General features: G+C 50.5%; 2 non-coding genes across 2 annotated transcripts; both read right to left on the bottom strand.

Moving 5' to 3' along the window:
* Nucleotides 1–8,214: 8,214 nt before the first annotated feature.
* On the bottom strand, nucleotides 8,215–8,286 carry TRNAV-GAC. The gene has a single exon. It is a non-coding gene; the product is annotated as a tRNA-Val (tRNA).
* Nucleotides 8,287–9,424: 1,138 nt separating this feature from the next.
* TRNAG-GCC lies at nucleotides 9,425–9,496 on the bottom strand. The gene has a single exon. It is a non-coding gene; the product is annotated as a tRNA-Gly (tRNA).
* Nucleotides 9,497–26,640: the final 17,144 nt, after the last annotated feature.

Genomic DNA, 26,640 nt, shown 5'->3' with positions numbered 1-26,640 from the left:
CCCTCCCTCCCTTCCTTCCTTCCTTCCCAGCCCCCCTCCACTCCAAAGACGGACTTTGCTGAATCTCAGTTGGAGAGATGTAAATGACCCCTTTTAAGCATAGGGTGGTAGAGCTCAGTGGCAGAGCCTCTGCTTGTCGTACAGAAGGCCCCATGTTCGATCCCTGGCATCTCCAGTTAAAAGGGGCCTGGTGGTAGGTCATGGGGAAAGGCCTCTGTCCGAGACCCTGGAGAGCCCCTGACAGTCTGATTGGATAAGACTGACCTGGCTGGACCAAGGGCCTGGTTCCGTGTAAGGTGGCTTGATGTGTGTTCATGCCTGATTCCCTCCTCTCTCTCTGCCCCCCCCTCCAGGACAAACCTTTTCCCGGTGCCTTCATCCAGTGGCTCCTGAAAAGTAAGTGATGGCCAGCAACCTCAATGAAATGACAGGGTGTGGGGTAGGGCTTAGGGTTTTAACAGGGGTCATTTTGTAGAAAAAGAGGTGCAGGGGCTCATTAGCATAACTCATTAGCATAACTCATTTGCATATGCTACACCCCCTGGCATCACCGGAAGTGTGTCAGAAGGCAACACCCACCGCTCAGGCTCCACTGGACTGTTTTGGATTGCTAGCTATGGGGGGGGGGGAACGTGCAGATCTGTCCTTGCAGAGGAGGGAGAGCTTGTACCTGAATAAAACTTGGTCTTAAAGGTGCCACTGGACTGTTTTGGACCGGGGTGGGTGGGTGGGAGGGCTCTGCAGCTTACCTGGCTGCTTCTTGCTCTGACTGAGGGCTGCTGGGAGCAGGGGGTGGGACTTGTTGCATGTGCCCGCCCCCTGGGCTCTTTACTGCCGGAGCTCCGCTCCTGTGCGCTCCTGCAGGAAAGGACCCCTGGTTGCCAGCCTCCAGGTGGTAGCTGGAGATTTCCTGGGATGACAACTGATCTCCAGGCGACAGAGATCGGTTCACCTTGAGAAAATGGCCGCTGGCCGGAGGGTGGACTTTGTGGCATCGTACACCACTGAGGTCCCTCCCCTCCCCAAGCCCCACCCTCCTCAGGCTCCCCCCCCCCAAATCCCCAGGTATTTTGCAGCCTGGAGCTGGCAGCCATAATGGGGCTGCTTCATTTCCCCTCCTTCTTAGCTGTGACACTGGAGCTCTTGTTTGGATGGATTGAAGCCTCTGAGTGAGTGGGGGAGGGGCCGTGGCTCACTGGCAGAGCCTCTGCTTGGCCACGCAGAAGGTCTCGGATCCAATACCTGGCAGCACCTCCAGTCAGGGCCGGCTCACTCACTAGGCGAACTAGGCGCTTGCCTAGAGCTTATTTTTGAAAATTGGGGGGCACATGGGGGGGGCGCCAGAAGGGATCCTCGCCTAGGGTGTAAAATAAGCTGGGGCTGGCCCTGCCTCCAGTTAAAAGGACCGGGCAGAAGGTGATGTGAAAGACCTCTGCCTGAGACCCTGGAGAGCCACTGCCCATCTGAGCAGACAATACTGGCCTCGATGGACCAGTGAACATCTGTTTTGCATGCAGAAGGTCCCGGGTTCAATCCACGGCATCTCCAGTTAAAAGGACCAGGCAGGAGGTGATGGGAAAGACCTCAGCCTGAGACCCTGGAGAGCTGCTGTCAGTCTGCGCAGACAATACTGGCCTTGATGGACCAGTGAGCATCTGCTTAGCATGCCAGAAGATCCCAGGTTCAATTCCCAGCATCTCCAGTTAAAAGAGTCAGGCAGGAGGTGATGGGAAAGACCTCAGCCTGAAGCCCTAGAGAGCTGAGCAGACAATACTGGCCGCAGTGGACCAGTGAGCATCTGCTTTGCATGCAGAAGGTCCCAGGTTCAGTCCCCAGCAGCATCTAGTTCGTAATGGGAAAGACCTCAGCCTGAGACCCTCTCTCTTCTGTGTTCTATAACAGTTTGTTCTTTCTTTAATAAACCTACTTATTTTTCTCTAAGCAGTCAGTGCTCCACTTCCTTGAATGCTATACTCTGCCAACAACTTTGTCCTGTGAATTAATGGCCTCCAAAATGTCTTATCATTAACAGCCTTGTCCAGGTCTTGCAAACTCAGGGCCTTGGCTTCCTTGACTGAATCAACCCATCTCCTGTTGGGTCTTCATCTTTCCTGCTGTTGTCAACTTTTCCTAAAGTGGTTGTCTTTTCCAATGAGTGTTCTTATGACTTGTTTCTCTCCAGCTGCAGGTCCAGTCACAAGCCAGAAGTCTTCCTGACGTTCCCCTGCAAGCAGCCACTGGATGTGGATCGCAGAAGCCATCTACCCTCCCACTACCAGCCCTGAAGCCCTCTGAGAGCCCTGCTTTTCCCCACGGCCTATGCAAAATTAATGGTTTTGCAAGCAACAAGATCCACTCATAAAACTACCCCACACTCCAAAGGAGGACCTTTATGCCAACATGCTCTGCGTAAGGGGAGGGGCTGTGGCTCAGTGGTAGAGCCTCTGCCTGGCATGCAGAAGGTCCCAGGTTCCATCCCTGGCATCTCCAGTTAAAAGGACCAGGCAGGAGGTGATGGGAAAGACCTCAGCCTGAGACCCTGGAGAGCTGTAAAGAGGGGCCGTGGCTCAGTGGTAGAGCATCTGCTTGGCATGCAGAAGGTCCCAGGTTCAATCCCCAGCATCTACAGTTAGAAAGGACCAGGCAGGAGATAATGGGAAAGACCTCCTCCTGAGACCCTGGAGAGCTGTAAAGAGGGGCCGTGGCTCAATGGTAGAGCATCTGCTTGGCATGCCGAAGGTCCCAGGTTCAATCCCCGGCATCTCCAGTTAAAAGGACCAGGCAGGACGTGATGGGAAAGACCTCCGCCTGAGACCCTGGAGAGCTGTAAAGAGGGGCCGTGGCTCAATGGTAGAGCATCTGCTTGGCATGCCGAAGGTCCCAGGTTCAATCCCCGGCATCTCCAGTTAAAAGGACCAGGCAGGACGTGATGGGAAAGACCTCCGCCTGAGACCCTGGAGAGCTGTAAAGAGGGGCCGTGGCTCAATGGTAGAGCATCTGCTTGGCATGCCGAAGGTCCCAGGTTCAATCCCCAGCATCTAAGCTTGAAAGAACCAGGTGGCAGGAGATGTGAAAGATCTCATGCCTGAGACCCTGGAGAGCCGCTGCCAGTCCGAGTAGACACTACTGACTTCGATAGGCCTTCGATATTCCGTATAATGCAGCATTGTGTGTTCAAAAGTTTGTGGCCCATTTCGGTTAAATCAGACACAGTAGATGTCATTCATGCAGTGACCATCTACAGATTCAACTAGTTACTACCAATCTTTGGGGAGGGACCATGGCTCAGTGGCAGAGCCTCTGCTTGGCATGCAGAAGGTCCCAGGCTCAATCCCCGGCATCTACAGTTATAGGATCTGGCAGTAGGTGACATGAAAGACCTCCGTCTGAGTGCCTGGAGAGCCGCTGCCAGTCTGAGTAGACAAGACCAGTGTTCCCTCTAAGCTGAGTGAGTGTGAGCTAGCTCACAGTTTTTTAGCCTCCGGCTCACACATTTTGGCTCAGGAAGGGATGGCTTCAGAGCAAACTGAGCTATGCAGCAGCCAGATCGCTCGCTCACAACTTTAATGCCAGGAGCTCACATAGTAGAATTTTTGCTCACAAAACTCCAAAGCTTAGTGGGAGTATTGGACGAGACTGACCTCGAAGGCCCTAGGGTCTGATTCAGTACAAGGCAGATCCATGTGTTCGTGTGCACCAATTGCCTCTGGAAATAGCTGATGCATCCCATCAGGGTTGAGATACCGTATTTTTCGGACCATAAGACGCACCTGACCTTAAGACGCACCTAGTTTTTAAAGGAGGAAAACAGGGGAAAAAATATTCTAAACCTTCGGTCCATAAGACGCACTCACTTTTCCTCCCACTTTTTTTGGAAGAAAAAGTGAGTCTTATGGTCCAAAAAATACGGTATGTCCGACCCCGGTCCAGTTACACTCAATAACTCTCGCTTTGGCAGTGATAAGTTTATTAGAACATAGGCAAAATCCAAAAGTCACAGTGTCAGAACTGAAGTTTTTCGGCAAGCTTATTATAGAAAATGCAAGCAGGTTCCACCCAGCCCCCAAGCATATGTCACACACACACACTCCGCTTAATATTGCCATGCCAACCAGGAGAGATAGATGTCCTGGTAATCTAGAGTCCGAGATGGTACAAGGATGTGCTCAAGGCCACCTTCCCCTGGGAAAGCAAGCAGGGAGGATAAGGAAGATGACTTGTGGGAAAGTTACATCTCCTAAAATAAAAGGTCTCATTCACTAATGCCCTCCCCCCAACCCTTATGACAACCGCAGCAAGCATAGCATAACAAGGTTTGACAGGATATTCCATAGTTTAGTTAATATTGATCTTGTCGAGCCCTTTGTTCTGTAGAGGATTCTCTATACTTAAAACATCTCCGGTATATGATTGTCCCACCTTTCCATGGAAGCGCATGTCATCCAGTATCATAAGAACATCAGAAGAGGCCTGCTGGATCAGACCAGTGATCCATCTAGTCCAACTTCCTGTCTCACACAGTGGCCAGCCAGTTCCTCTGGAGGGCCAATTACAGGGCAGAGAGGCCGAAGCCTTCAGAAGAACTTCAGAAGAGTCCTGCTGGATCAAACCAGTGGTCCATCTAGTCCACCATCCTATCTCACATGGTAGCCAACCAGTTCCTCTGGAGGTCCAACAACAGGGCACAGAGGCCGAGGCCTTCATAAGAACATCAGAAGAGCCCTGCTGGATCAGACCAGTGGTCCATCTAGTCTAACTTCCGGTCTCACACAGTGGCCAGCCAGTTCCTCTGGAAGGCCAACAACAGGGCATAGAGGCCATGACCTTCATTAGAACATCAGAAGAGCCCTGCTGGATCAGACCAGAGGTCCGTTTAGTCCAGCATTTTGTCTCACACAGTGGCTAACAAGTTCCTCTGGAACAAAAGGGCATGGGGGCTGAGGCCTTGCCCTGATGTTGCTTCCTGGCACTGGAATTCAGATGTTTGCTGTCTCTGAATGTGGAGATTCCCTTTAGTCACCATGGCTAGTAGCTGCTGGTAGACCTCTCCTTCATGAATCTAATTTGCCTTTTAAAGCCATCTATGCCTGTGTCCATCACTACATCCTCTAGCAGCAAATCCACATTTTAATGACTCCTTTGAGGAGTGTCTCAGGAAACAGCCTCCCAGGCTGGGAGCTACAGTTCAACTGACCAGAATGCACCTTGCCTTTACTCTCATTCCCTGTAGCGCAACCTGTTACTCCCTGACCTACGCTCCTGAACACAAAGAAGCATCCCAAAGGACAGTGTTTTTCCTCTTCAAACGCCTCTAAGTGTGAAAATGGCTATGATGCCCTTAACCTTGTTTTCTTTTGGATAAGCATCGACAGCAGTGTTTCTTAACCTGCTGTCCCATGACCTTCCTTCCAGAGATCTGAGAGTCCCTGGAACTAATCTCTGGACAGTAGCCAGTTTGTCAATATCCTTCATTGAAGCAATGCGGGATTGGAATGGTGGAGTCCAGATAATCTTTTCTATGGCTGCATAATTGGCTTCCTTCTGTTCTGTCCCTGGTTCCGATGTTTACTGTTTCTCATTTTCTTTGTAACGGCCCTCAAACTCTTTGAAGATCACGTTCTCTCATAATCTCATTTACCTCAGGATAAGGGTGTTCTAAAGGTCTCAGAAGCTCCACGAGGCCTGAGAAGGTCCACACTCAGTGATCAGAAGGCCCCCTCCTGGCCCTCTGCACTGTCATCTAAAGTTCTGCTCTGGGATTTCCTTCCCAGTGTCACTTGAGGCCTCAGGTGGTTGGTGGGGATTGTAATATGGTTCCTGATTTGTCATTCAACCGAGTAGGTAGTAGCCTTGGGCAAATCCTTGGCTTTCAACCTCAATTCTCTAGACTGTAAAATGGGGGTCAGAGTGAGATTGGCCAATGTTGTTTTCTGCCTTGATTCTTAGAGATAATGAGCAGCTAGTTTCGAGTCTAGTAGCATCACAGACACCAACAAGATTTTTGGAGAGTAAGCTTTCGATAGTAGGTACCAGTGGGTATCTGACGAAGGGGGCTTTGACTCTCAAATGTTTATCCCCCCCAATTCTGTTTGTTTCTAAGGTGCTAATGGACTCAAATCTAGCTGTTCTGTTGCAATCCAGCACGGATACCCTCTGAAACTAGAGATGATGGAGCTCAGTTCCAAAGACTCAAGGAATGCCTTTGGGCATCACTAGCTCATACCCTTGAATATGGCGTTACATCTATCCAACTAGACAACTAGTGTGTTCTTTTTGAGGGTATCAGACTTCCCATGTTGACATTCTATAGTCAACTAGCCCAAGCTGGTTGGTACAAACTTCTGCTCTTCCCTGGAGGGAGTTTGCCAATGGCTTCTCGGTAACTGGAGGCAAAGAGTTGTTCAAGAATCTCATTGGCCAGCATCAATTGTCCTCATCACTTAGGGAATTCCACCTAAGCAGGAAGGCTGGTTGTACCTCCTCAAGTCTTCCATGGGGGGAGCGGGAGGTGGTCGTTCCGCTCGATTCTGCTATGGTCAGGCCTCACCTGGAGTCCTGTGTCCAGTTTTGGCCACCCCATTTTAGGAAGAATGTTGACAAGCTCGAGCGTGTCCAGAAGAGGGCAACCAGGATAGCGAGAGGGTTGGAATCCAAGTCTTATGAGGAAAGGCTGAAAGAGTTGGGAATGTTTAGCCTGGGAAAGAGAAGGCTTAGAGGGGACATGATTGCAGTCTTCAAGTATCTGAAGGGCTGTCATGTAGAAGATGGAGCAGATCTATTCTCTCTCGCTCTGGATTGCAAGACTAGATCTAATGGGTGGAAGTTACAAGGGAGTCGTTACCGGCTAAATATCAGGAGAGACTTCCTGACTGTCAGAGTGGTTGAGCAGTGGAACAGACTGCCTCGGGAGGTGGTGGATGCTCCTTCACTGCACGTTTTCGAGTGGAGGCTGGACGGCCATCTTTCGGGTATGTTGTAGGGCTGTCTTTCGGTTCTGCTCCTGCAGAGTGCGGGGGGTTGGACTAGATGACCTGCAAGGTCCCTTCCAACTCTAACATTCTATGATTCTGTGAAAGTGGAAAGCACTCCAGGCCTATTTGGGTGACTCCTTCTTCAAGCATGTGACCTTACAAAAGTCTGTGTTCTCATGGTGTAAAGTGAGACTTAAAGCAAAGTGTCATTTCTCTGCAGTTACGCAATGGGAAGCAATATGGACTGTGAAGAATAATCCTTCCTTACCTTTGCAAAGGGCATAAAAAATTGACACCTTCAAAAAGCAAAAGGTTACTGTTTTGTGGATTCCAGTTGGATAAAGTTTTCAAAAGGACCAAACCTGGCTCCGTAAGCATCAGCTCGTGCTCCGTCCAACGCAGTGTTTGCACAGCCCGAGAAGGGCGTTGGAGTCACGGTTGGGTTGCAACAGAACCCTCTTTCAATATTTGCTGTTCTGAGAAAGAAAACCATCAGTAGTCTTTGGGTATATCCAAAGATTAACCACAGATCAAGAAAAAACAACAGCAAAGAAATTATTACAGAAGGAAGGAAGGAAGGAAGGAAGGAAGGAAGGAAGGAAGGAAGGAAGGAAGGAAGGAAGGAAGGAGGGAAACTAGCTCTTCGCTTGAAGAACAATGCATATTTCAGATATGGTCATTAGCAGAGTGCCATATTTTGTATGCAAAAGGTCTCAGTGCCAACAATCCCTGGCAGCTTCAGTTTGAAAAGAGATGAGCATGTGAACATATGACTCTGCCTTATACTGAATTGGACCCTTGGTCCATCAAGGTCTGTATTGTCTACTCAGACTGGCAGCAACTCTGCAGAATCTTAAGCGAAGGTCTTTCCCATCACCTCCTGCCTGGTCCTTTTAACTGGAGATGCTGGGGATTGAACCTGGGACCTTCTGCACACCAAGCAGAGGCTCCGCCACTGAGCCAGGGTCTCAGGCTGAGGTCTTTCTCATCATCTATTGCCTGGTCATTTTAAGTGGAGATGCTGAGGATTGAACCTGGGACCTTCTGCATGCCAAGCAGAGGCTCCACCACTGAGCCAGGGTCTCAGGTCAAGGTCTTTCTCATCATCTACTGCCTGGTCCTTTTAAGTGGAGATGCCGGGGATTGAACCTGGGACCTTCTGCACACCAAGCAGAGGCTCTGCCACTGAGCCATGGTTTCAGGTCAAGGTCTTTCTCATCACCTCCTGCCTGGTCCTTTGATCTGGAGATGCCGGGGATTGAACCTGGGACCTTCTGCATGTCAGGAAGAGGCTCTACCACTGAGCCACAGCCCCTCTCCATGGCTCTCCAGGGTCTCAGGCAAAGGACTTCCACTTCAACTATTGCCTGGCCCATTTTAACTGGAGATGCCGGGGGTTGAACCCCCCGGGGGTTCAACCCGGGGGTTGAACCTGCATGCCAGGCAGAGCCTCTACCACTGAGCCACGGCCCCTCTTTACAGCTCTCCAGGGTCTCAGGCTGAGGTCTTTCCCATCTCCTCCTGGCTGGTCCTTTTAACTGGAGATGCCGGGGATTGAACCTGCAACCTTCTGCAGGCCAGGCAGAGGCTCTGCCGCTGAGCCACAGCCCCACTTTACAGCTCTCCAGGGTCTCAGGCGGAGGTCTTTCCCATCTCACCTCCTGCCTGGTCCTTTTAACTGGAGATGCCGGGGATTGAACCTGCAACCTTCTGCAGGCCAGGCAGAGGCTCTCTCTCTCACAGCCCCACTTTACAGCTCTCCAGGGTCTTTCCCATCTCCTCCTGCCTGGTCCTTTTAACTGGAGATGCCGGGGATTGAACCTGGGACCTTCTGCATGCTAACAGTCCCTAAATGCCCTACTTGGGGCTGCTGCAGAGGCCATGTCTGGCTTGAGGTCAGCTTGGGAGGCAGGGGCAGAAAGACCGCAGGGTTGCTGGTCCTGGGTTGGGAAATACCTCAGGAATTGGGGGTGCACCCTGGGGAGGGTGGGGTTGGGGGAGGGGAGGGGCCTCGCTTGGGGATGACTGCCTTGGGTGCTGCTTCCTCAGCTGTTCTGACCCTTCAGTGGGGTTCCTGCAGGAGAACCTGAAGCAAGGGAAAGGGAAGAAGACTTCGAAATTAATGAGAAAACCACATCTCTTCAAACTTGGAGTATTTGGCCTTTCTGTATGACACGTGAACACATGAAGCTGCCTGATACTGAAATCAGAACCTTGGTCTGTCAAGGTTCAGTCTTGTCTACTCAGACCGGCGGCAGCTCTCCAGGGTCTCAGGCGGAGGTCTTTCCCATCACCTCCTCCCTGGTCCTCCTAACCGGAGATGCCCAGGATTGAACCTGGGACCTTCTGCATGCCAAGCAGAGGCTTTTCCACTGAGCCACGGCCCCTCTTTACAGCTCTCCAGGGTCTCAGGCGGAGGTCTTTCCCATCACCTCCTGCCTGGTCCTTTTAACTGGAGATGCTGGGGATTGAACCTGGGACCTTCTGCATGGCAGGCAGAGGCTCTTCCACTGAGCCACAGCCCCTTCCCATAGCTCTCCAGGGTCTCGGGCAAAGGACTTCCACTTCAACTATTGCCTGGCCCATTTTAGCTGTAGATGCTGGGGTTTGAACCTGGGATCTTCTGCATGCCATGCAGAGCCTCTACCACTGAGCCATGGCCCCTCTTTACAGCTCCCCAGGTGGCCTTCCAGGGAACAGTCAGGGTTGATTTCTTTGAGGATTTCTTTTAGGATTTTAGGCCTCTTTCTAGTCTTGGCAAAATGTCTTGGGCTGGCCTTACTCCATTGGCATTTGGGCTCAGCCCTTTTTTGAGCCCATTCCAACTTGGCCTCTGCGATTACTCTCAGTCCAAGTGCACAGACAAAGGTTCCACAGTGGCCACCGCCTTCCAAGATGGCCGCGCCCGCTATGCAAATACCATGCAGCTTAACAAAATGTACTCGGGCTTCCCTTGTGATCACGGGGGGGGGGGGGTCGGGGGGGGGGGGGGGAACCTGTTCAAACAAAAGGAGTTTATTATGAGCCGTCCTGTGCCAACTGCGTCCTTTGGAAGAAGCGTCAGTGATCTGTCTGACAGCAAAGATAAAGCCTTTGAATATGTTTGTATAAGAATAATGAAATAGTCAGTTCTAGAGGTCTTGGCCCATTGGCAAAGACAGGACGTTCCATGCTCGAAGAGACCAAAGGGGTCCTAGTCCAGCTGCTGGTTGCAGGCGCTTCTGTGAGGCTTCCAGGAGGGCCATGAAGATGGCTGCCATACCTCTGTGTTCCCCAGAACTGGGCATTCAGAGGTTGACTGTCTTCCAACATGCAGGTTCCATTTAGCTATTCAAGTCTACTCCCTGGTATCTGAAGAAGTGAGCCGTGACTCATGAAAGCTCCTTCCCTGCCACAATTTTTTTTGTTAATGTTTAAGGTGCTTCTGGACTCATAGAATCATAGAATGTTAGAGTTGGAAGGGACCTTCCGGGTCATCTAGTCCAACCCCCCGCACTCTGCAGGAGCACAGCCGAAAGACAGCCCCACAACATACCCAAAAGATGGTCATCCAGCCTCCTCTTGAAAACGTCCAGCAAAGGAGCATCCACTCCCCACCCTCCCACCCCGAGGCAGGCTGTTCCACTGCTCAGCCACTCTTACTGTTAGGAAGACGTAATCCTGTGTTCCAAGATCTACCTGGGAGTTTTGGTGGAGCACAACCTAGCTCTTCCATTCCCTACTAAAGCTCACTGGGACAGAGTGTGGAAGTTCTACTCATCGTAGCAAAAGAACATAAGAGCATGAGACGAGCCCTGCTGGATCAGACCAGTGAGGGTCCATCTAGTCCAGCATCCTGTCTCTCACAGTGGCCAACCAGTTCCTCTAGAGGGTCAACAACAGGGCAGAGTCCAAGGCCTTCCCCTGATAAGACCATCAGAAGAGCCCTGCTGGATCAGACCAGTGAGGGTCCCTCTAGTCCAGCATCCTGTCTCTCACAGTGGCCAACCAGTTCCTCTAGAGGGTCAACAACAGGGCACAGAGTCCAAGGCCTTCCCCTGATAAGACCATCAGAAGAGCCCTGCTGGATCAGACCAGTGAGGGTCCCTCTAGTCCAGCATCCTGTCTCTCACAGTGGCCAACCAGTTCCTCTGGAGGGCCAACAACAGGGCAGAGAGGCCGAGGCCTTCCCCTGATAAGACCATCAGAAGAGCCCTGCTGGGTCAGACCAGGGAGGGTCCCTCCAGTCCAGCATCCCGTCTCATACAGGGGCCAACCAGTTCCTCTGGAAGGCCAACAACAGGGCAGAGAGGCCGAGGCCTTCCCCTGATGTTGCCTCCTGGTTCTGAGATTCAGTATTTAGTGCCCCTGAATGTGGAGGTTCTCCTCAATCACCATGGCTAGCAGCCATTAATAGACCTATCCTCCATGAATCATCTAATCCCCCTCCATGAATCTATCTAATCCTCCGTGAATCTATCCAATCCCCCCTCTAATTCCCTCCATGGGTCTATCTAATCCTCTATCTAATCCCCCTTTAAAATTGTTCATTCCTGTGGCCATCATGATGTCCTCTGGCAGCGAGTCCCACATTTTAATCATTCTCCGTATAAAGTAGTCTTCCCTTCTGTCTGTCCTGAACCTACTGCCCATCAGCTTCAATGGATGCCCTCGAGTCATAATATTTTGGGAGAGGGAGAAAAATTTCTCTTGGTCCACTCTCTCCACCCCTTCCATCATTTTAGACACCTGTATCGTGTCCTCCCTTAGTCGTCTCTTTTTTAAACGGAAAAGCCCCAGAGTCTTTTGCCTTCCCTCCTAGGGAAGGGGCTCCAACCCCCTAACCATCTTGGTTGCCTTCCTCCGTGACCACGATTTCTCCCCTCGGCCGCTGGTTCCCAGGCAAATCCCGCCGGCCTCCCTCGCAGCCTGCCAACAGCTAAAAGCATTTTTGTGTTCAAAGCCTTTCTGTCTATTCTGTTTTCTTTTGGATTGGAGGTTACAGTTGTCTTTGCTTGCTCGCTTGTTTCCTGGTATTTTAAGCATTCGTTGTACGCTTTGAAAGTCGCGAGGGCTTCTGAGGACAAGCCTTGGCTCATTAATAAAAACAGTACAGCAAAAAGCGGGGATGAAAAATATTGTCGCTCTGAGTGGCCCCGTAGAGCACTCGTAAATTCAGGCTCTTCCTGGAGAGCGGATGGTATTCTAGGTGGATGAGGGATTAAGGGGAGCCGTAATTGTTGTCAAATCAGTCAATCCTAAAAGAAATCAACCCTGACTGCTCCCTGGAAGGCCAGATAATGAAACTGAAGCTCAAAGACTTTGGCCACCCAATGAGAAGGGAGCACTCCCTGGAGAAGAAGACCCTGATGCTGGGAAAGATTGAAGGTCAAAGAAGACGGGGACGGCAAAGGATGAGAGGGTTAGACAGTGTCATCGATGCAACGAACATGAAATTGAGCAAACTTCAGAGGACGGCGGAAGACAGGAGGGCCTGGCGGGAGCTGGTCCATGGGGTCGCAAAGAGTCGGACTCGACTGTGCAACTGAACAACAACAATTGTTGTGGAAACCAACTCCAGGCTGGAAAATTCTTGCAGATTTAGGGGGGTGGGGCCTGGGGAGGTCAGGGTTGATGGAAGGGAAGAAGAAGAAGAAGAGGAGGAGGAGGAGGAGAAGATTGGATTTATACCCCGCCCTTCGCTACCCAAGGGAGCCTCAGGGCAGCTCACAATCTCCTTTCCCTTCCCCTCCCCACAACAGACACCCTGTGAGGCAGGTGGGGCTGAGAGAGCTCTGACAGAAACTGCTTTTAAGAGAACAGCTCTGTGACTGACCCAAGGTCACCCAACTGGCTGCATGTGTTATCAAACCCAGTTCTCCCAGATTAGAGTCCGCCGCTCTTAACCACTACACCAAACTGGCTCTCAGAAGGGTATAATGCTGAAGAGTCTGCCCTCCAGTGGCCAAAACCCAGTTGCCATCAGGAGATCCACTAGTGGGGCCAGAACTCCAGAAGCCCTCCCACTCTTGCCCCTTGGGTGACCTTGGGTCAGAACTTGTGACTGATCCAAGGTCACCCAGCTGGCTGCATGTGGAGGAGGAGTGGGGAATCAAACCCGGTTCTCCCAGATTAGAGTCCGCGCACTTAACCATTACATCAAACTGGGTCTCTAAAAACAAATTCTTTCTCTTATCTTTAGCATAATGGGGCGACAACAGGACAAGTTTTATGGCCCTTACATTGTACAGAGGCAAAATGCAAATTAGCCCTCAAGTCTCCTTCCCATCCTCACCATGTTGTTGTTTATTTATTGATTTGATTTGTTAATCACCCTATCCCAGTTTACAGCGAGCTCTGGGCAATGTACAAAGGGCATAATACCATAAAAAAGGTAAAGGTAAAGGTTCCCTTGCTCGAAAGCCAGTCAAATCCGACTCTAGGGTTGCGGTGCTCATCTACGTTTCAAAGCCGAAGAGCCAGCGCTGTCCGAAGACGTTTCCTTGGTCATGTGGCCGGCATGACTAAACCCACCCGTGAGAGTCACAACCCACTTCGGGGTCCCAACCCACAATTTGAGAACACTGGATAAGAGACATACACCAAAGACAGCCAGTTTGGTGTCGTGGTTAAGTGCTCAGACTCTAATCTGGGAGAACCGGGTTTGATTCCCCACTCCTCCACTTGCAGCTGCTGGATGACCTTCCTTGGGCAAGCCATAGTTCTGTCAGAGCTGTCCTTGAGAAACAGCAGTCTCTGTCAGAGCTCTCTCAGCCCCACCTACCTCACAGGGTGTCTGTTGTGGGGAGGGGAAGGGAAAGGAGTTTGTGAGCCGCTCTGAGACTCCTCTGGGTAGTGAAGGGCGGGGGTATAAATCCAATCTCCTTCTTCTTCTCTTCTACAAAGGGCATAATGCCATAAAACAAAGATACAATTTTTACAATTTCCATATACAGTTTGATAAGTACTAAAACCAGAGTAAAAAGATCCAAGATGGCGACTTGCAAATTTGTGTCCCAATTCTGGACGTCCCGGCCATTTAATGGGACGGGGGGAGAGGGAACGTGAAATATACAGGGGGGGAGAGGAACGGTGTTCTGGGCCTTGACACCTGTGAGAGTCACGCCCTGCTTTGGGGTCCCAATCCACAGTTTGAGAACACTAGGTAAGAGGCATGCCTTTTTTGTTGTTGATTCCTCCCTAGTTGGAACTCAAAACAGCTTCTCACATCTCCCGTCCTCCCATGTTCTCACAAAAACCACCCTGTGAGGTAGGACAGGCCGAATCTCTCCCAGCGATTCTTCCAGGGTATCAGTGGGAATTCGAACCTGGGTCGCCCCGGCTTTTAGTCCGCCCCTCTATCCACTACACCACACTGGCTTTCAGCAGGGGTCGTTTCGTAGAAAAAGAGCTAGGGGAACTCATTAGCATAACTCATTAGCATATGCCACACCCCCTGACATCACTGGAAGTGTGTCGTAAGGCCACACCCCCTGACATCACCGGAAGTGTGTCATAAGGCCACACACCCCGCCCCCAACGGTCCCGGCCGCCGCCGGGGGCCTTGCAGCTCCACTGCCGAGCCCCATGAGGGGCCCGGCGGTGGACCTGCAAGGCCGGCGGGAGTGCAAGGAAGCCCCGCCAAGGCCCTCCCTGGCCCCAGGCAGGCAGGGATGGGGAGAGGCAGGGAGGAAGCAACTTACCCTCCCTCTTCTCCTGCCTCCTCCTGGCTGAATGGGGGCCGGAAGCGGGGCGGCTGGAAGCAGGGGGCGGGGCTTCGTCATGTGCCCCGCCCCCCGCACCTCACCCGGGGGAACCGCGATCCCCCGCGATCCCCCCCGAAATGCCCTCTGGCTCTCAGAAACAGCGAAGCAGCAACCCAGAATCGCCACGCAGCTGGGTCACGTTGCCAACCAAATGATGTTGGGTTTGGGATGCCAGGCGTCTGAACCTTTGCCAGAAGGTGCTTAGTCTCAAATTCATGGTAGACTTCAGCTAAGCCCTCGGCAAAAGAAAGGATCCTGGTGACAGAAGAACCCTAAGTAAAGTTCAGCACAAGCTTTTGATCTCGGAGCTTCCCATCACGGTGATCAATATTTGTTTCTTCGGGAGGCTTCTGTCTCCAAATATTTGCTGATCAGCGCAATTACATTTGCGTGGGGGCCGCTTGCGTTCTTCCTCCTCTTTGGGGTATATAAGAGCAGCCCGGTTTTCATGAGCCCATCGAGGAGAAGGACCTACCTTGCACACCAGTTAACGGTAAGGAAGCGGCAGTTCCGGAGAGACCGTCTCCAGTCAATTCCGTTTCTTAGGCCTTTGCCTATTTTTTTTGTCATCAGGGCTGGTCAGGGATTTTGTTGGGCAAGCGGTTTTCGGTATGAAAAATTAAATTCCAGGGGCAACAAAAGATTCTCCAGAAGACCGCCTGAGACTAGATATTTGATGGCGTGTGTGAGGTTGGTGAACTGAATAACTATGGGCGTACATGCTCCAAGGGTGTCCAATGACAGCTGCAGAAGAATGTGGAAGACTCCACTTCTTGGTTGTTTTGCAGTCGTCACCATTTATTTCCCCCTTGTTAAAATGTTTAGTGTGTTTTCCGCGATGGTCGACACTGCATCTATTGGGCTGCGGTCACACACACAAAATAATACACTCTCAGCCCACTTTCCAACTGGATGTTGCCAGTTCGCACAGTAAAATCAAGTTGGGAAGTGCACTGAAAGTGGATTATTTCGTGTGTGTGATCACAGCCTTGGTCTGAACAACACTTCAGTCCAGGGGTAATTTCGTAGAGCTCATTAGCATAACTTATTAGCATACCTCATTAGCATAACTTATTTGCATGTGCCACACCCCCTGACATCACCGGAGGTGTGTCAGAAGGCAACACCCACCGCTCAGGCTCCACTGGACTCTTTTGGATTGCTAGCTATTGGGGGGGGGGACGGGCAGATCTGTCCTGGCAGAGGAGGGAGAGCTTGTACCTGAATAAAACCTGGTCTTAAAGGTGCCACTGGACTGTTTTGGACTGGGGGGCCGAGGGGAGCTCTGCAACTTACCTGGCTGCTTCTTGCTCTGACTGAGGGCTGCTGGGAGCAGGGGGTGGGGCTTGTTGCATGTGCCCGCCCCCTGGGCTCTTTACTGCCGGAGCTCTGCTCCTGTGCGTTCCTGTAGGAAATGACCCCTGCTTCAGTCTCTTCCTACTATCAGTGACACTGCACGACGATTCACCCCACCTCAAAGAAAAGGATGCTGTTAGTTACCTCCATCTTTGAGAGGAGACGTATGGAGCGTAACAACAGGGTCTCAGTTCTTTACTCTTAGCATTCCACAATTAAGAAGGATACATTCAAACATTAGTCTCCTATTTTGACATATTTATTTGCTCCACTGTGTTCTCCCCTGTAAATAAAAGCATGGACGGCTACAAGAGGGAACTGGATAAACATACAGTGAAGAGGTCCATCACTGGCTATTCGCCACAAGCAGTGTTCCCTCTAAGCTGAGTTAGTGTGAGCTAGCTCACAGTTTTTTTAGCCTCCGGCTCACACATTTTTGTCTTGGCTCAGGAAGGATGGCTCCCAAACAAACTAATTTATGCAGTAGCCAAATTGCTGGCGCACAACTTTAATGCCAGTAGCACACAACATGGAATTTTTCCTCACATGACTCCACAGCTTAGAGGGAAAGTTGGAAGGAACTCTCAGGCTGGGGCAAGGGATGCTCTGTATTCTTGGTACTTGGGCAGGGGGCAACAGTGGGATGGCTTCTAGTGCCCTGGCCCCACTGATGTACCTCCTGGCCACTGTGTGACAGAGTGTTGGACTGGATGGGCCATTGGCTCGATCCAACATTGGCTTTTCTTATGTTCTTAAATCCAAACAAATTGAGACCATATAAACTTATCTTGTTAGTCTTCTTTGGTCTTTGCATCTGTTAAAACATCTTCCTTATGCTGTATGCTGACTTGCTGTTCACTGTCTGCCGATATGTATAGCCTGTTACCTTCCATTTCAATGTATCTGAGGAAGTGTGCTTTGCACACGAAAGCTCACACCTTGAATAAAACTTTGTTGGTCATAAAGGTGCCACAGGACTCAAACTTGATTTTAACAACTGTAATTATTTGTATTTTATCACATGTGGTTTGATTTTTCTGGTAAATGGCATTATGAGATTCCTGCACATGCAAAATAGCAATTAACATATAACTGTAACATACAAATGAGTAAGAAATTACAAAAATTAGTACATTTGGATGTTAAATTTGCATAATGCAATAACAAGTTAATTGATGGATTTTGCCTAAATCTTTTTAAAAAATGTTTTCTAGATATAACAAAATAAGACATTTGTGGCTCGTAGGTTATTGACTAAAGGGAGTTGGAATAACATTTCATATATATTGAAATTTGGTTGCATTTTTTTTTTTTGAAATCCTGCTTTCCAATTTTAATTTATATTTTGCTTTTTACATTACATTACACTTTCAGCTTATATACCGCTCCTTCTCCGGGGCTCGGAGCGGTTTTCAGAGACATTTAAATCATCCTAACTAGGGGCCACAGTGGGATGTATTTAACAACTGTAATTATTTGTATTTTATCACATGTGGTTTGATTTTTCTGGTAAATGGCATTATGAGATTCCTGCACACGCAAAATAGCAATTAACATATAACTGTAACATACAAATGAGTAAGAAATTCCAAAAATTAGTACATTTGGATGTTTAGATTTGCATAATGCAATAACAGGTTAATTGGTGGATTTTGCCTAAATCTTTTTTTAAAAAACAACGTTTTCTAGATATAACAAAATAAGACATTTGTGGCTCATAGGTTATTGACTCATGGGAGTTGGAATAACATTTCTTATATATCAAAATTCGGTTGCATTTTTTTTTTGAAATCCTGCTTTCCAATCTTAATTTATATTTTGCTGGGATGTATTTTGTAACCTACATGCCAGTACAGGAATTCTACATAGTCTGATGATCTGGCCTTGGCCAGTGAGAGATTTCTAGACGTTTGTCAGATCTGCAAGAATTCTTGCCCGCCTCCTTCCAGTTTTACTGTATGAAGGATCGTGGTTCTGTGGTTCTGTAATACTAGTTTTTTCTGTGTAAACAGAGGGCCCCGGTCACACAGGAGGTTTAGCCCCACAAGAGGGACGGGGCACGATCACACTGCAACATCTGGGAAGCGGCGCGCACCCGTCCCCGATCCGTCCCTTCAGGCCGATAACGCACAGCAAAAAAGAACCTACAAAAGAGCAGTACCTACCTGAAACACCACAGCAAGCGCGGCTGTGGGATTGCTGGCGCGCCCGTCTTCAGGAGCCTTTGAGGCTCCCGGCAGAACTGCGCATGCGCACACATGCGCAGCCGGCTGCCTTGCTCTCCCTTCCATGGCTCCCCCCCCCGCATCTGATCATGCCGGGGAGCAACTGCGTGGCGGCTCAGGGGATCTGTCTGATCCCGCTGCCGCGTGTCTCTTTCGGTGCGGCTCTAAAAAGCCACACTTTGGCCGCGTCATTTCCCCCCGTGTGACCGGGGCTTGAAATATACTTTTCACAGATTTCCAAACAAAGCAAAATTTCAGTTGAGAAATTTGACTTTGAGAGGCGATTTTAAGAATCCCAGAGCACAATTCAGCTCAGCGTTTGGGTGGATAGGTTTAGGATTCCTGAAATCAGTGAATGTCAGGGAGACAAACCTTGGGCCGCTGACAATCTGTGGAGGAATTCTTAAGTATCAGTGAACACACGTGAAGCTGCCTCATACCGAAACAGACCCTTGGTCCATCATGGTCAGTATTGTCTACTCAGGTTGGAAGCGGCTCTCCAGCATCTCAAACGAAGGTCTCTCGCATCACCTACCATCAGATCCTTTCTACTGTAGACACCGGGGATTGAACCTGGGACCTTCGGCACGCCAAGCAGATGTTCTACCACTGAGCCATGGCCCTGTGGTGCTGTTTACCACCAAGTGGCTTAACTCAGGACATTTAGAATTTATCTCCCTGTGCAGCAGTATCAATAAGTGGCAATGTTAAGAAAATATTTGAATTAGTGAACTTAAGGAAGGAGGATTTGAGTCCCACAATAAAGACCCCTGGGGTTTCCAAGATAAAAGCTTTTGAGAGTTAATGCTCTCTTGGTCAGATACTTACTGGGCAAAGCGTGGCTTCTAAAAGCCGCACCAAAAAAGAGACGCTGCGGCGGGATCCCACGATCCCCTGAGCCGCGGCGCCATTGCTCCCTGGCATGATCAGATGCCGGGGAGGAAGAGACGAGTGGGAAGGGGAGGCTGCCGAACTGTGCATGCTCGAGCATGCGCAGTACGGCCAGGGGCCAGGGATGCACAGGCGAAAAGACGAGCCAGTGATCCCACGGCCGGCAGTGATGCGGCCCTTTGGAAAGGTGGTTCTTTTTTGCTGCGGGGTTTGGCCAGGAGGGGCGGATTGGGAACGGGCGCAGCACGATTCCTAGATGTTGCTGTGGGATCGCGCCCGTTTGCTGCGGCCCTGATCCCTCCCTCTCCCGGCCCAAAACGTCTAGTGTGAACAGGGCCTTTGACTCTCAAAAGCTTATACTCCTCCCCCCCTCCCCCGAAATTGTTGGTCTTTGAGGTGCTGGACTCGAATCCAGGTCTTCGACAGCAGACCAACATAACTACCCACCGGAAACTATTTTAAGGGAGGAGAGTTCACTTGAAGCCAATTTGCTTCTGCTTTGCAACAATTTCATCTCTGCTTCTGAAAAACTGTTTCGGGTTTCTTTGGTCCATGTAGAAGCAAGATGCTCCCATGCAGGGGTCGTTTCGTAGAAAAAGAGCTAGGGGAACTCATTAGCATAACTCATTAGCATATGCCACGGACCTGCAAGGCCGGTGGGAGTGCAAGGAAGCCCCAGAAAGGCCCTCCCTGGCCCCAGGCAGGCAGGGGTGGGGAGAGGCAGGGAGGAAGCAACTTACCCTCCCTCTTCTCCTGCCTCCTCCTGGCTGAATGAGGGCCGGAAGCGGGGCGGCCGGAAGCAGGAGGCGGGGCTTCATCATGTGCCCCGCCCCCCATACCTCACCCAGGGGAACTGCGATCCCCCGCGATCCCCCCCCGAAATGACCTCTGCTCCCATGGAACATTCGTAACTTCTTCCCTTTCCTAAGAAAGTGGAAATTGTTCCCCAGCGCTGTGTAGTTCAATGGATCCTTTGCCCAAAGTATCTGACAAAAGGGAGCTTTGATTCACGGAAGCTCATACCCCCCCCCCCAAAAAAAAGGTAGTATGGTGCTCCTGGACTCGAATACAGGTCTTCTTGCAGACCAGCAAGGCCAACTTCTGAAGCAACCACTGCCCAAGGAGAAGATGTGGGGATTGTGATGCTGTCTTTAGTACTGGGTGGGACTCTCAGCTGGACTTTCCACACGTGCTCAGGGGCTTTTGGGGCTTGCTGGACTTTCCCATTTCCCCATCTCAATGGGAACTCCTTTGTTTCGGGACAGCTGAGTGTCTTTGCCTCCCCAACTCAACTGTGGTTCCCTCTGTAGCGTTCCAAGTTGTCCTCTCCCTTCTACCTCATGCTTTACTTAGAGGAGAGCCAGTCTGGTGTAGCGGTTAAGTGTGCGGACTCTAATCTGGGAGAACCGGGTTTGATTCCCCACTCCTCCTTGGGCAAGCCGTAGTTCTGACAAGCGCTGTTCTTGAAAAAAGAGCAGTTTCTGTCAGAGCTCTCTCAGCCCCACCTACCTCCCAGGGTGTCTGTTGTGGAGAGGGGAAGGGAAAGGAGTCTGTAAGCTGCTCTGAGACTCCTTGGGTAGTGAAGGGCGGGGTATAAATCCAGTCTCCTCCTCCTTTCTGTAAATGATATGACTATATAGAGCCAGTTTGGTGTCGTGGTGAAGTGTGCGGACTCTAATCTTGGAGAGCCGGGTTTGATTCCCCACTCCTCCACTTGCACCTGGCTGGATGACCTTGGGCAAGCCGTAGTTCTGATAAGAGCTGTTCTCGAAAAAAGAGCAGTTTCTGTCAGAGCTCTCTCAGCCCCACCTACCTCACAGGGTGCCTGTTGTGGGAAGGGGAAGGGAAAGGAGTTTGTAAGCTGCTCTGAGACTCCTTTGGGTAGTGAAGGGCAGGATATAAATCCAATCTCCTCCTCCTCCTTCTCTTCTTCTTCTCTGCCACTGAGCGGACTCTAATCTGGGAGAACTGGGTTTGATCCCCCACTCCTCCACTTGCACCTGGCTGGATGACCTTGGGCAAGCCGTGGTCCTGATAAGAGCTGTTCTTGAAAAAGAGCCATTTCTGCCAGAGCTCTCTCAGCCCCACCTACCTCACAGGGTGTCTGTTGTGGGGAGGGGAAGGGAAAGGAGTTTGTAAGCCGCTCTGAGACTCCTTTGGGTAGTGAAGGGTGGGGTATACATCCAATCTCCTCCTCCTCCTCCTCCTCCTCCTCCTCCTCCTCCTCCTCTTCTTCTTCAGTGCGCGGACTCTAATCTGGGAGAACCGGGTTTGATGCCCCACTCCTCCACTTGCCCCTGGCTGGATGACCTTGGGCAAGCCGTAGTTCTGTCAGAGCTGTTCTTGAAAAAAAAGCAGTTTCTGTTAGAGCTCTCCCAGCTCCGCCGACCTCACAGGGTGTCTGTTGTGGGGAGGGGAAGGGAAAAGAGTTTGTCAGCCAGTCTAAGACTCCAAGTGAAGGGTGGGGTACAAACCCATCCTCCTCCTCCTCCTCCTCCTCCTCCTTCTCCTCCTCCTCTTATGGAACTGACTGAGAATGTTTTGGAACAGATCCGAGGTCCAAAGATGCTGCCGTTCCTGTGCCTCCTCGTCCTCTGTGGCCTGCTGACCCAGAATGCCCAAGGCAATGGCTACCCTCAAGCCATTGCAAACGTCAGCCCTGAAATGCTCCATCAGCGTAAGTCTAACGTTGGGACAGTTGGCGTAGGAGACTTTACGGAGCTGCAGCTGGCCAGTCTGTTCCAGGCCCACTTCCGAGAAAAGTGCAACAGAGCAACACACGTATAATTTTACATTTACCTGCTTGCGGTCGGTGACAGCCAGTCGCAGCCCTCGCCCATGGATGCTCAGTGGACCAGTGAGAGGACACTGTGGCCAAAGGAAAGTGGGGGTTGTCGGAGGGGGTTGTCCGTGTGATTGTTCTGGGGAGAAAAATTAGAAAGTAAGGCCTCAGCTACTGTCTGGAAGTTCTGTCCACGGAGTTTCTGGTGATTGCTAGAGCAACCCTTCTTACTTTGGGGTAGCTCTAAGAATCATAGAATCATAGAGTTGGAAGGGATCTCCAGGGTCATCTAGTCAAGCCCCCTGCACAATGCAGGAAATTCACAAATACCCCCCCCACACACACACCAGGGGTCATTTCCTAGAAAAAGAGGTGAAGGAGCTCATTAGCATAACTCATTCGCATAACTTATTTGCATATGCCACACCCCCTGACGTCACCGGAAGTCCGTCAGTAGGCAACACCCACTGCTCAGGCTCCACTGGACTGTTTCGGATTGCTACCTATTGGGGGGGGGGGGGCGGGGGAACTCGTCCCCTCTGTCCTCACAGAGGAGGGAGAGATTGTACTTGAATAAACCTTGGCCTTAAAGGTGCCACGGGTCTGTTTTGAACCAGGGGGCGGGGGGGGGGGGCTCTGCGACGTACCTGGCTGCTTCTGGCTCTGACTGAGGGAGCAGGGGGTGGGGCTTGTTGCATGTGCCCGCCCCCTGGGCTATTTACTGCCGGAGCTCCGCTCCTTTGTGCTCCTGCAGGAAATGACCCCTAGCCCCCCCACACCCACAGTGACCCCCGCTCCACGCCCAGAAGATGACAAAAAATCTGCAGGAACTTCTGGTCAGCAGGCAACACCTTATTTTTCTTTTTTTAATCCCTCCCCCCCCAAGGACTGCATGCTCCCACAACCGGGCAACCTCTTTAAATAGCCAATAATGTGTGGCTTCAGCCATAGAGTTCTAGAGCTGGGAGTGCCCTTCGAAGACAGCTGGCCCGACTTCCTGCTCAGTGCAGGAAATGGGAAATGGGACCATCACCAGCAGACAGGCTTGCCAACCACCAGTTGGCACCTGGAGATCTCCTGCTATTACCAGTGATCTCCAGCGGACCGCGATCTGTTCCCCTGGAGAAAAAGGCTGCTTGGGAGGGCGGACTCTGTGGCATTGCGTCCCTGCTAAGATCCCTCCCCTCGCCAAACCTTCCTTTTATCTGTTCTAACCCGACCGCTCAGCAATTTCATTGTTGTTGTTGTTGTTATATTTAATTTATACCCCGCCCTATCCCATGCGTGTGCTCAGGGCGGCTTACAACATAAGAGTCATAAAACAATAAAACCGATAAAACCAATAAAGCAACTCATGGCACAATAAGCGATAACAGAAAGGACCCATGCCTCCTGTCAGGTGAATAAAAAGCTCCAGTGCCCAAGTCACATTCTCTAAAGCAGCAGATGCAATAAATCCTTTTACAAGCCTTGTGCTGCGGGCCCCGGCCAGCGTTAATGTACCTTTAAGAGTAGTTGCACCCTGGGAATTGGAGTCCACAGTTGGGACAAAGAAACGGAAAAGAACAATAAAACTCCTATCTTTGCTCCTCTGAGCTCAGGAAATTACTCTTAATGAGGGAAGCTTCTGGGACCCCTAACTGTGGACCAATGTTCCCTCTAAGCTGTGGAGTCTTGTGAGCAAAAATTCTACTTTGTGAGCTATCAGTGTTAAAGTTGTGAGCAAACGATTTGGCTCCTGCATGAATTAGCTTGCTCTGGAGCCATCCTTCCTGAGCTAAGACAAACAATGTGTGAGCCGGAGGCTATTAAACTATGAGCTAGCTCACACTAACTCAGCTTAGAGGGAACACTGCTGTGGACTCCAATTCCCAGGGTGCAACTATTCTTAAAGGTACATTAACGCTGGCTGGGGGCAGCACAAGCCTTATTGAGAAATCTGATATAGTTGCTGTGCGATTGAACTTTTTGACAGAACTGAGGAATCATGCAAACTAGGGGATTACAGGAGCTTTGGCTCAGCCTCCATCCATATGTCCTGATTACATAGAGCGCAGACAGGTCAACATAGGCTAACATCAGATAATTAGGATGGTGAGAATGTTATCATCTGAACCACTCTGCAAGGCCATGAGAATGAGAGACGGCGAAGAGACTCACTGGCCATTTGCGGAGGACTTTTCCTTTCACAGGATTGAAAGCGCAGCTATCTACAGTTCACACAGACAAGTCCCAGTCCCCCCTTTAGGAATGTCAGGGGAGGACCGTGCAGACAAGGAATCAACACCCAGCCAGTGTTCCCTCTAAGCTGAGTTAGTGTGAGCTAGTTCACAGTATTTTAGCCTCTGGCTCACAGATTTTTTTCTCAGCTCAGGAAGGAGGGCTCCAGAGCACACTGATTTAATGCAGTAGCCAAATCGCTCGCTCAGAACTTTAATGCCGGTAGCTCACAAAGTAGAATTTTTGCTCACAAGACTCCACAGCTTAGAGGGAACATTGCACCCAGCAGGTGCAAAACGGGAGTTTGGGAACTAGAAGCGGGGTGGGTGGGGGAACGAACAGCGGGAGCGTTGACGGAGCATAGCTATGTACATCAGAGACCATGGTAACAGGCATATTGACCCAAATGACCTAGGCTAAGGTCCGATCCTGACACAGGGGAAGCCAGAAAGGTTGAATGTCCGCTGCCTCAACCAAAAGTCTGGTGGAACCGCTCGGCTTTACAGGCCCTGCGGAACTGTAATAGGTCCCCATGGGGCCCTGGTCTCCAGTGGGAGCACGTTCCACCAGGTTGGGGCCAGGCCCGAAAAAGCCCTTGCCCCGGTTGAGGCTATGCAGACGTCTTTTGCCCCGGGGATCACCAGGAGGTGCTGCTCGGAAGATCGCAAAGCTCTTCCGCTGGGGCGGCCTCTATCTACATCTACGAGGCCGCACAAAGAATCCTACAACCCCGCCCACCCCCAAGGTGGTGATTTATGTGAAAGAAAATTTAAATCCTCAATTGTTATATGCATCAAATGATGGAAGGATAGTAGCAGTGGTTATAACGCGGAATGGTAAAGAGAGATTGATAGTCAATATTTATGCGCCAAACCAAAATCAAGAACTCTTCTATAAAGAATTACAGGCAGTATTAGGCATGAAGGAAGTTGAAAATATTTGTTTAGTAGGTGACTATAATGCGGTACTTGACCCTGAAATTGATAAAGAGTAAAAGAAAAAGAAATAAAGCAGGTGCAATAACAGCGAGAATCTTTTTCCAAATAATAGAAGAATATAATATTATTGATGCGTGGAGAACTAGAAACTTTAAAAAAAGAGACTTCACATACTATTCATCGAGGCATAATTCTTGGTCCAGAATCGATATGATTTGGATATCTTCCCAAATGGTACATGAAGTATTAGATTGTGAAATCCTTCCTAATACATTTGCAGATCATAGCCCGATTATGTTAACTTTAAGGGAGGAGCACCCCCAAGGAAAAAAAAACCCTCTGGTAGCAACCTCTCACTCTGTCCTTTGTACTTTGTCTCCAGTGATTTCTCAACGGATGAACTCTCAGGACTGGAAGGACCGTCTCCTTAGCATGCCCCTTGAAGAAGCGGTCAAAAATGGCATGAAGCAAGGCAACGGGGGAGGCTTGCTGCCGGGGATTCCTCTCCTGGGGGGCTTGGTAAACAACGTGGTCGGCGGCGTCTTAGGGTAAGCACGGACACATACCGCAAGGGAGGGCAGCTGAGGCATAAGATTCTAGTTGCACACGGAGAACCCCCTGTGTGCAAAGGTCCTCTGTTAATTTCAAGGGAGGGTTGAATAGGGATGCCAGTCTCCAGGTGGGACCGGAATTCCAGCTCCTCTCCAGACTACAGAAATCGGTTCCCCTGGAGAAAATGGCTGCTCTGGAGGGTGAACTCTGAAGTCCCTGCCTTTTCCAGCCCCCGCCCCATACTTCCAGGAATTTTCCAACCTGGATATGGCAACCCTACTCATGGAAGCCCATCCCCCCAAAAAATCTGGTTGGTCTCTAAGGTCCTACTAGACTGAAATCCAGCTCTTCTACTTAGGGCTGCCAGATCCCCCAGGAGGGCGGAGGTTCCCCCGCTCAAAGGGCCCCCAATCCACCGGTCCGGATCAGGCTGGCGGGGGGGGAACCCCACCCCCAAAGTGTCCAGTTCGGGCCGATGTGTCCGGCACAATGACATCACCCGGAGGTGGTGTCATTGCACCGGGCACGTCGCATGCTGACGCTCTAGCAATCAGCCTGAAAACTCTATGGTACCATAGAGTTTCCAGGCTGATTGCTAGAGCGTCAGCTGGTGACTTGACCAATGTGATGTCATCACTTCCAAATGATGTCATTGTGGCGCGCACGCACAATGTCCCGGGCCAGGACCAACTATCCCCCCGCTTTTAACAGTAAGTAACTTGGCAAATCTACTTCTACTGCGGACCAACACTGCTGCCTCCTGAAACTTTCTTTCTTTCTTTCTTTCTTTCTTTCTTTCTTTCTTTCTTTCTTTCTTTCTTTCTTTCTTTCTTTCTTTCTTTCTTTCTTTCTTTCTTTCTTCCTTCCTTCCTTCCTTCCTTCCTTCCTTCCTTCCTTCCTTCCTTCCTTCCCTCCTTTCCCCATCTCTAAGATCAAGAAAGTGTCTCTTCTCGACCTTGA

This window comes from Gekko japonicus, unplaced genomic scaffold (genome assembly GCF_001447785.1).
Source record: "Gekko japonicus isolate JY-2015 unplaced genomic scaffold, Gekko_japonicus_V1.1 scaffold2388, whole genome shotgun sequence".
NCBI lineage: Eukaryota > Metazoa > Chordata > Lepidosauria > Squamata > Gekkonidae > Gekko > Gekko japonicus.
Note: the sequence above shows the minus strand (reverse complement) of the source record. Positions and strands in the feature narration are given on the sequence as shown.